Consider the following 10120-nt stretch of genomic DNA (forward strand, 5'->3'; position numbering starts at 1 on the left):
GGTAGCTAACTTCAAGTTTTCAAAATACTTTCATGGGGAGGAAAGACTAAATTTCAATTTAATTCAACATTTATTTATTAAACACACACTATATGTGCCAGCCAATGCAACAGATGTTGGAGATACAAAAATCAAAAATTTAACCATACCTAAATTCAAGTAGATTACATTTGACAACTTAGACTTGTTCTATTTGTTTTCAGGGAACAGAATCAGGAGCAATGTTAAAGTTAGGAAAAACTTCTTAATTAGAGTTGTGGAATGAGCTGATAATGGGCTTATCTTTATTTGAGGTGATCAAGGCTTGATCTCCTGACTGTCTTCCCTAGTTATCCTCCTACTGACATCCCTGTCTTACCTCAGAACTTAATTCAATTCCTGCTTTCCTGATTCTACCCTCTCTTAGTGCCTTCCCACTTTTGCTTTCCATCTACTTTATTTTCTCTTTCTCTCTCTCTCTCTTTCTCTTTCTCTCTGTCATTGTCTCTCTCTCTCATATATATGTGTATATTCATATATAAACATGGAAATTGTGTACATAGTTGTTTGCATGTTGTTTCCTCTATTATAGTGTGAGTTCCTTGAAAACAGATCATCTTTTCAGATTTTTTTTGTAGCCTCAGTGCTTACCACAAGGTCTGACATAGGATAAGTACTCAATAAATGCTTTGTTGACTGATTGATATGGTGAATAATACAATTTTCTTTTCAGGTACAGATTGGACAAGACATCCCCTGATATCCCTTAAAATTTTGATTTTATGACCCCTGGCCAACATAAATAGACTGTGGCATGTTACTGAATATGTTTTTTTGGGGACACATAGTATAAAATAATTCAACAAAATATGTTTAACTAGGAAATGGGGGTAGCTTGATTCTTTAGCAATAATGAAAAAGTCACCAAATCCAATGGCCTCATCCTCCTTGACCTCTCCTATATTTTACATAATTGACCACCCTAGTTTTCTTCATGCTTCTAGAACATTGTGTTATCCTGCTCTTGCTGCTCCTTATCTAGTCTCCTTTCTGTGTTCCCTTACTCCTCTCAAGCCCTAAAGGCAAAGTTCCTGGAGGCTCTTTGTTCATTGCTCTTCTCTTTTAATTATTCTGCTTTGGCAACTTTTTCCACTCCCATAATTTTAGTTATAATATCTATGTGAATGACTTCCAAATGCATATAGTCAGTTTCAATCTTTCCCTAGAGGTCCAGTCCTTCACTGCACAGAATAATGAAATGTCAGAGTTACAAGAATCTCAGAGACCTTCTAAGTGCTATTTATTGAAATTACTGAATGTCTACTGGACATCTTCACTTCAAATTCATCATGTACAAAACTGTCTCAAACTCTTGCCCCTCTACTCTAAGTCTCCTAGCTTTCCTATGTCTGTTATTTGTTAAACTGTCCTCTTGGAGTTTATAGTCTAGTACAGAGACAAGACAAAGCACTTAATTAATAATAATACACACTAATATATCACAAGTATGCTAGAAAAGTTACAAAACAAAGTGTTATGTGAAGTACATGGGGAAAAGTGATCACTCCCTCCTTTGTTCTTACATAGTATCCCTTTCACAAAGTGTTGCTCTCATTCTGCTCTTTAATATTAACTGTACTCATACCTTATTTAACCTACTACACAGTAAAATCCTAGAGGTTAGGGACTAACTTTTGTTGATCTTTTTATATTAGCCAGTTCTACCCATGGAATTTGGCATTATAGTAAGGTAATTGATAAATATTGGATATTCTTTCATGCTATCCTTGTAGGCAAAATGGAAAGATGTGGATAATGATTCAGAATCAATTGATTGGTTGGATCCAAAGAGTATCCATAAATGATTTGAGTTTAACTTATAATGAGGTCTCCAGTGGAGTGTTAATAATAGATATAACATTATGATCAATAACTTTATTAAATTTCTAGATGCCATACCTATAAAATGTTCAGGAAGAACAAAGCCTGTGGGACAGGTTATATGTTGAATGATAGAATTAGGATCTAAAGGCAAATCTAATATACTGAAATGTAACAGCAACAAGCACAAAACCTTTCACTTATGCTTAAAAATAATCTTTAGAAGTTTAAGATATGAGAAATCTTGATAGATAACACTCATAAGAAAAATAATTGGGAGCTATGTTCTATATTATCTTAGACTACATTATGAGAGGCATCATATCCAAATTAGTCTGAATGAAAAGAGATAATAATTCCACTATTCATTGCTTTTGTTAGTCCACATTTGTGATACTGTATTCAGTTCTGGTACTACATTTTAGGAAAGATAATAATAATTTGTAGAGAACACAGATGCTTTGGAATTCTTGCTCCATACTTAACAAACTTCTTTTTATTTTAAACCATTTCCTTTCCCATTCGCTTCAACTTGAAAAGTCACCAAATCCTTATCCCCCCTTTTTGACACTGGTGACCTGTGTGAGTATTAGAGATATTCTTTCATGCTCCCAACTCACTGGCCATTGTAAGGGACTCAAAATTTTCTTTCTCTCATTCTTTGAGACTCATGGTATCTGAATTTATCACTCAATTCAGAACTTGTTGGCTTTCTATTGACCTAGAGGTCATCTTCTTTCCATCTTCATTGAGGTCAGTGCTTGGATCAGGGTCTTTCTCTCTACCCTAACTCTTACTATGAGACTTCAGCATACACTTTGATACTCCCTTAAATTTTAAAACAATTTTAACTTTCAGTTTCCTTTATCTATTCAATTCCCATGACTTACTGCTCTTCTCTACCCAAGCCACAAAAAAGAAATTGTCATTTTCTTGATTTTGCCATCCACCACAAATGGTCAACTTACATGTTCATTGATTTATGAATCCCTTTGTCTTGTCATAATCTTTTATCATTTTATCTTTCCCTATTGCTTGTGACCCTTAAGCCTGTTCTTAACCTTTCTGTCCCTTATACTTTCCCCAGCTATCATCCCCATATTGGCTACACTATTCCCCTTTCAATTTTAACACTTTAGTGAACTAATTTAATTTCATATCATCCTCTACTCTCTAATCACTTGTCTCCTTGTCCTCCTGACAATTATGCCTTCACAAACATCAATCATGAACTATTTCCATTACCTGACTCTTTTCTTTCTATTTACTTCATACTGAATGAATCTGAAGGAAACCATGAAACTACATTGATTGGGTCCATTACAAAGGCATATTACCTAATCTCAACTAAGCCCTCAGAGTAGCAAAGAAATCTTTCTACAACCCTCTAACTTATTATCATTCCTAACACCACTATGACTAATCTAAGCCTTCTCAATACATCTAAGCAAACACTCTTGGCTCATACTCTACTTCATCTCATATATCACTGAAAAAACTGAGCCTTTCTACCAAATTGCAGGCCTCTAATATCAACCCCCTCTCTCATCTTTCACTCCAGTCTTTAATATATAGTGTTCTTTCTTTTTTCCAAAGCCAGGTCCTCTTAATCTCTTCCCCTCTTGCCTTCTACAGCAGTTATGCCCACCACCACCTTCCCCACTTGCTCTAAATTTCAATTTATTCCTATATAATGACCCCTTCCTTGCTGGTTACAAACACATCAATGTCTCCTTCACGCTCAAAACAACATCCTCTTCCAACCTTCACCTCTTAAAATTGTGTACTCCCTTCTGAATCCCTCTAACCATCCGAGGATTCTCCTCTAAAGTCCTTTTCCTTCTTCTTGGTACATAATAAGGACTTAATAAATGTGACTGTATTGATTGAAGAATGGATTGCTACTTAATTCCAGAAGGTGAAAGTAGATGGTAGCATGCTAGAATCAAGATCCCTTCTAACTCAAATTCTTTGATTTTATGAATCAAAAGAACTCCTTAGGAAAAGTCAGAAGATTGTGTTTGATGCCTGAGTTCAGACATCAGCTTTCTGTGTGACCCAGAGCAAATAATTTTACCTAAATCTCAGCTTCCTCAGTTGTAAAATAAGAGGATTAGGCTAGTTGTCCCATGATATCCATTCTAGCTCTAAGCATTTATTATTTCTTACTACACATGAAACCACTAGACCACTTAGTCTATAACATCCATTCCAGCTCTAATCAATCAATTATTTAATATTCATTATTCCGACCTACTATGCACCAAACACTGGCAATACAAAAATTAAGATAAAGCATTATTATTTTCAAGTTCTGCTGGGGAAAACACATAAATAATCACAAAATATAATGCAATATAATTTGGGCAGTGGAGATTAGTAGTTGAGGAGATCTGGAAAGGAATCAAACATTCTAGGATTACTCTGAGATCCTCTAACATTTTTCAGAGTACTTAAAATATACTATCTTTCATTTTACTTTTTTCTATCCATATCATATTCCAAGATTTTAAGCTCCTTGAAGGTCTGCATCTTAAAGTTATTTTTATCCTCCATAGTCCTCAGGTAAACATCTAGCACAGAGTAAGGGCTCAAAAATGTTTTGAATTCATTTAAAATTTTAAAAAAGAAAGTAATACAAAAGTTTTTGACTATACTTTATTGACACCTGTCTTAGGACTAACAGAAGCTTATGTCCCAACTGCACATCCATTGTGATTCAGAGTATGCTTGATTAAAATTATCTAAATTGTTATGCTGAAGATATAACCTGCCAAGGTACTTTGGTGATGCCATATGCCAGCAGATGGCGATATGACACAATTCATTGAACAACCATTGATTAAACCCTTGATAAATCAACTACCTACTATGTGCAAAGCACCTAAAATGTATAGATGCTTAAGAAATTTCCATGAGATCCAGGAGACTTCAGATTTAAGAATGACAGCTAAATGGATTAAAAATAAGTAAAATCATCTATAATTTAGACTTGTGGTCACATCTTTCTTTCAATAAAAATAATTTGGCCAATTATGTTATCCTCCTACTAAACTGGAAACTCTATGAGGGCAAGGACCATTTTTTTCTCTTAAAATTTTATTGATATCTTTTGTTTTGATTTCACATTCTCCAGAAGGAATACATTTTCAGAATATCTACACCCCTCTGCTCAGCCATCTTGTTGTCAAAGAATAAAAAAGAAAAAAAAGAAAAACATTTCAACAAAACTAACACATAAACTAGGTGTGAAAAAATATATCCAGTCTTCCATACCCATTGTCTCCTACTTCTATCAAGACGGGAGAGAGGTAGATTTTTTCAATCTCTTCTTTAATGCCAAATTTCATTGTAATTACACAGGATTATTTCTTAGTTAGATTTTGTGCCTCTCCAATATCTATAGAGCAGAGCACTCTCCATACAACAGCTACTTAATAAATGTCTGTTGATTGAATTAATGAATCACTCAATCAATTGTACTTTAAGGAGAAAAGCCACAAAACCATGCTGGCTACCAGCTGTGCCTCTGTAAGCTAGTGAATATGTGGATCTTCTGTGCAAATTTTCTGTTCAGTGACATTAATTTCCATTCACCTAAATAATGCCAGAAGTCCCCTCACTGAGATATGTGATGACGTAGCAGCATGTTCAATGAATAGGACATATTTGATAACAGCTTGTTGATTTTATTTTTTAATTTCACTTTAAATGATGGAACATGTTAGCCCCACATTTATCATCTTGATAAACTGAATCAAAAGTTTATCATTTCCTTTACAACATGTTATGTTGCCAAATAGATCATTATGTAATGCAGGGTATGACACATGAAACAGACAAGATTACCTAATCTGTTAAGTTCCTACTCCAACAGAACTGTAACATGATATAACAGTGGAAAGAGTGCTAGACTTGGGGTTTGAATCCTATCTGATCTACTTAAAGAGTGATGGTGGGCAAGTCACTGAAATTCTTTAACCCTTAGTTTCCTCATCTGTATAATGGGGATAAGGATGGAGTTTTTTTTTCCCTAGGGTTGTTTTGAAATAAAAGGAGAACATGCTTTTCAAAACTTAAAGCATCATATAAATGTTAGTTATCATTGTTGTCATTATCATTATTACTACTACTACTATTTATTGTTATTGTTATTGTTATTTAGAGCCAAGAACTAAAAGTCAGGAGATCTGAGTTTTTGTCTTGGTTCTGACACTAAAACATCATATGTTATTAGGAAAGTCACTTATAGAACCACAGAACCTTAACTGCAGCACTAAATCTGGATTTGTCACCATGTAATTCTTGAGCAAATCATGTGAATTAAGAGAGTCAGATTAGATGACGTATAAGATTCTTTCAAGCTCTAAATTCTATAATTCAATGACCTAGTGGAAAAAAAAACAGTGGAGTTATAGCCCAGAAGACTGGTTGGTGCAAAGGGTTCATCACAGAAAAGACACTTTCTTCCTTATTGAGAAAATATGGACACAGATTAGAGGGTTGCTCCTGTCCAGCTCTTACTTTTTGTAGTCTGTGCCTTCCTTCCATTTGGAATATGTTCAATCACCATGTTGAGTGACCATTTGGAAACTTGGGGTGAACCTACTTAAGGCCATTAGTGAATTAGGGGCTTGCAGAGTACCTACTTAGCTGCTGAACAGAAATAGCTGATGACTCAGGGTACCAAAAACAGTCAATTAGAGAACTCTTCATCATCTCCTATTGCAAGCCTTTAAATTACCAATGGCTATGACAAGACTTAAGCAAGGTTTCCACTTAGTTTCAAGAAATGGTGACTGATTGCTATAATTTTAAAACTCTTTTATTTTATCACAAATCCCCTGGCGACTCCAAAATCAATGCCTTCATTTCAGACTACTCACTACTTCCATATTTACAACTGCCTATAATCCCTCTACTTAAATGTCCTGATCTCAAACCAACAGATTCAAAATTGAACTCATCAACTTCTCCATAAACTAGTTCTCCTTCCCAATTAGCTCCATTTCCCTTTTTTGTCAACAAAATTTTCCCAGGCTCCCAAATAAAAAAATCCATAGTGACACAAAATGACAGAGCTGAAAGATGTTAGAGGGGATTTCTTCCAATAACCATTATTTCTAAATGAAGAAATATTGACCCAAAGATAAGCAACTTGACCACAACTGGTAAGCAGCAAAGTTAAGTTGTTTTTGACCTATCTTTCCTTCATCCTCCATATCAAATGAATTACTAAGTCCAATCCTTTCTTCTGGTGAAATGTTCCTGAGAGATAATAGTCTAGAGCAGGGGTCAGCAACGTATGGCTCTTGAGTCATATCTGGCTCTTTTGAGGGCCAGATATGGCTCTTTCTGCAGGAACCATAAAGTCAACCATAACACAGTAACTAACAGTTTACGCATGACATCATGTGTCGTGTGATCCTTACGGTACCGCGACTATCTTCTAAGATAGAAGGCTCCCTCATTGATATTGCCACGCAAGATGAATCCTTTAGTTTGGCTTGGTAGATGTGCTGTGTGTTCCTCCTTCTTCCCTCCTTTTACTCTTTCCATACCTGTTACTGACATCTTGGGGTTCTGTATAGTGATTGATCACTCTTGTCTACATTCTCTACCCCTCTGCCTCTGATTTACATGGCTTTATCTCAGTGCATTCATGGAGTCTGCACTCCCTATTTGTGGGATTGTTATTGTTTTTAACTTTTCTACCTACTCTTAAAGGGGAATTAAAGTCAGATTACATCTTTACATATGCTTCATTAGTGAGAAGCATTTCTCCCCAGTAGTTGTTTCATTTGATACAGAATGATTGAATAGGCAGCACTGATAAACACCTGTATGTGTGTGATGTGTCCTGGCCAGTTTTCCATGAAAAGGTACCCTCCTCCCACACTACTTACTAATGCCTGCACACAAATTATGTTATTTTCTGTAATCTCCTGATCTCCTACTTAATTTATGTGGCCAAATGGCTTAACCAGCAGGCCGGCAGCTTTTTCTTCTCTTGTTGCCTGACTTGAGAGAGGGAGAGGAAAAAGTATTCTTCCCTGAATTTTTCTCTCTTTATTTCAAAAATTCTCTTAGTGTAAAGGAGTTTTACATGTATGTGTGCAATTATATCAGTACTGTAGTGCCCCATTAAGTCTTATTTTTTGATTAATAATCAAAATAATTTTGATTAACAATCAGCAAAACCATGCAGCACCAGAAGTCACATTAATGTACTTTATTCGTGATTGGTTAGCACATAATAACGTTATTAAAAATAGTTCAGAGACTTTAAAAGTGTTGTTCTTACATAAAATGCACATATTTACTTGTATTCAGTGTTAAACATATTGCACGGCTCTCACAAAATTACATTTTAAAAAATGTGGCGTTTATGGCTCTCACGGCCAAAAAGGTTGCAGACCCCTGGTCTAAGGCTACAGAAACAGCTCTATATTTTCAGGCATAGCCAATATATTGATTTGTTCTGCTTGGCTATACTTACTTGTTAGAAAGAAAAGGAGGTAGGGCAAGAATTGGTAGGTAAGAAGAAAATAAACTAAAGTGTCAATGAAATATTTAAGAAAATAAACGAGAGTAGAAGTGAGTTCAAGGGCCACACACATACATCAGGAGAGCTGTTTTGTTACGACTATATGAATTCAAATACACACATTAAAACAGAAACATCCATAGTATCATATGTAATTTTCTTTTTCTATCATTCTTAAATCTGGAAATATGTATTTCTTTTTTATAAAATTGAGACCAAAAAATTAAATTAAAAAAGTTGTCATCCTCAGATTCATCATTTCCATTCCATTTTCATGACCCCCCCCCACCTAACCTAATTCAGATTTTTATGACCTCTACCCTGAATTAAAGGAGATTATCTCCAAGATAGCCTCTCTGTTTTCTTCTCCTCTTTTCCAAGTAATTCCTTGTAACTCCACCAAAAATATGAATCAAGTCAAAAAGTATATAATAACGCTTGGGTCAGGCACTGTGTTAATTATCATCATGCCATTTCCCAGCTCAATAAATTTAAGTGATACTTATTTCACATTTCAAATCCATTTTTTTCTCTACCCAATTTTCAAAGGCCCATATATTCTGGACCCATCTGAATTTTCACCACCCAGTTTCCTTTATGCAAACTGATTCAGCAATATTTACTACGGCTAATGCAGAAAGTACAGTGTTAGGGAAACAAAGGTGAAAAGACCTAGGACCTGTCCTCAAGGAGCTAAAAATCCAGAAAGGGTATGAATTGTATATATAAATAATTATAATATGAAGTAGGACATGATTTAAGATCATAGATCTAGAGGTTAAAGAATCTTTAGGGTAATCTAGCACAACACCTTCATTTTATAGATGAAAAAACTAGTTTCAATATGTGATCAGTTTTGCTTAACTTTTTTCATACTTCTATCATCTATTTACTACCAATATATTTGGAGTTATAAAATATTCAAGCTAGAAATGATGATCTAATCAAAGCCCTTCATTTTATATGTGGAAAGAAAAAAACATCTGATGCTCACATTGGTAAAGTTATTGGCTCAGGGTTACATAACTAGTAAATGACTTGCTGAGTCCAAAACCAGTGTCCTTTCCTTTCTTTGGGCTTAGCAGGAAATTTTAATTTTCCTTACAATTAAACTGTAATATCCCTCAAAGAGGAAATAATGCACATGCTACTCTTTCTGTGTCTCTGGAGCACACAGCCAGCATAGTGATATAAATTACTATAGATATAGATATAGATACATTTTTGTTGAATGAATAAGTTGTTACTCCAGGAGGTTAAAAACTAAGTCTAATGTTCATTCTTTGGTGGGGTATATTGTAGTATAAATGAATTAATCACATATAGAATTTATGTTTATAAACCACTTCAAACCCCTGTGAGTCAAGTAACGGAGGCATTATTCAGCAGATTTTATACAGAGAAGGAAACTGAAGTTCATAGGAATCAAATGACTGGTCCATAGTTACACCCCAAATGAGTCAAGATTCAAACCCAGATCCTCCACATCTTGGCAATTCAGTCATAGGATCTGAGACCTCAAATCCTGAATACCAAGTAAAATATATGTAGACCAGAAGTTCTTAACTTGAATTTTTAAAAATTATTTTTGGTAACTATTATTCATTATAATTAGTTTTGTTTGTAATCCTCTGTATTTTACTCTATTTTATAAATTTGGAAACATTATTATGAGGTTTCCATAACCTTCACAAAAATGCTTGAGAATTCCAG

The sequence above is a fragment of the Gracilinanus agilis genome, chromosome 1, assembly GCF_016433145.1.
Source record: "Gracilinanus agilis isolate LMUSP501 chromosome 1, AgileGrace, whole genome shotgun sequence".
Lineage (NCBI taxonomy): Eukaryota > Metazoa > Chordata > Mammalia > Didelphimorphia > Didelphidae > Gracilinanus > Gracilinanus agilis.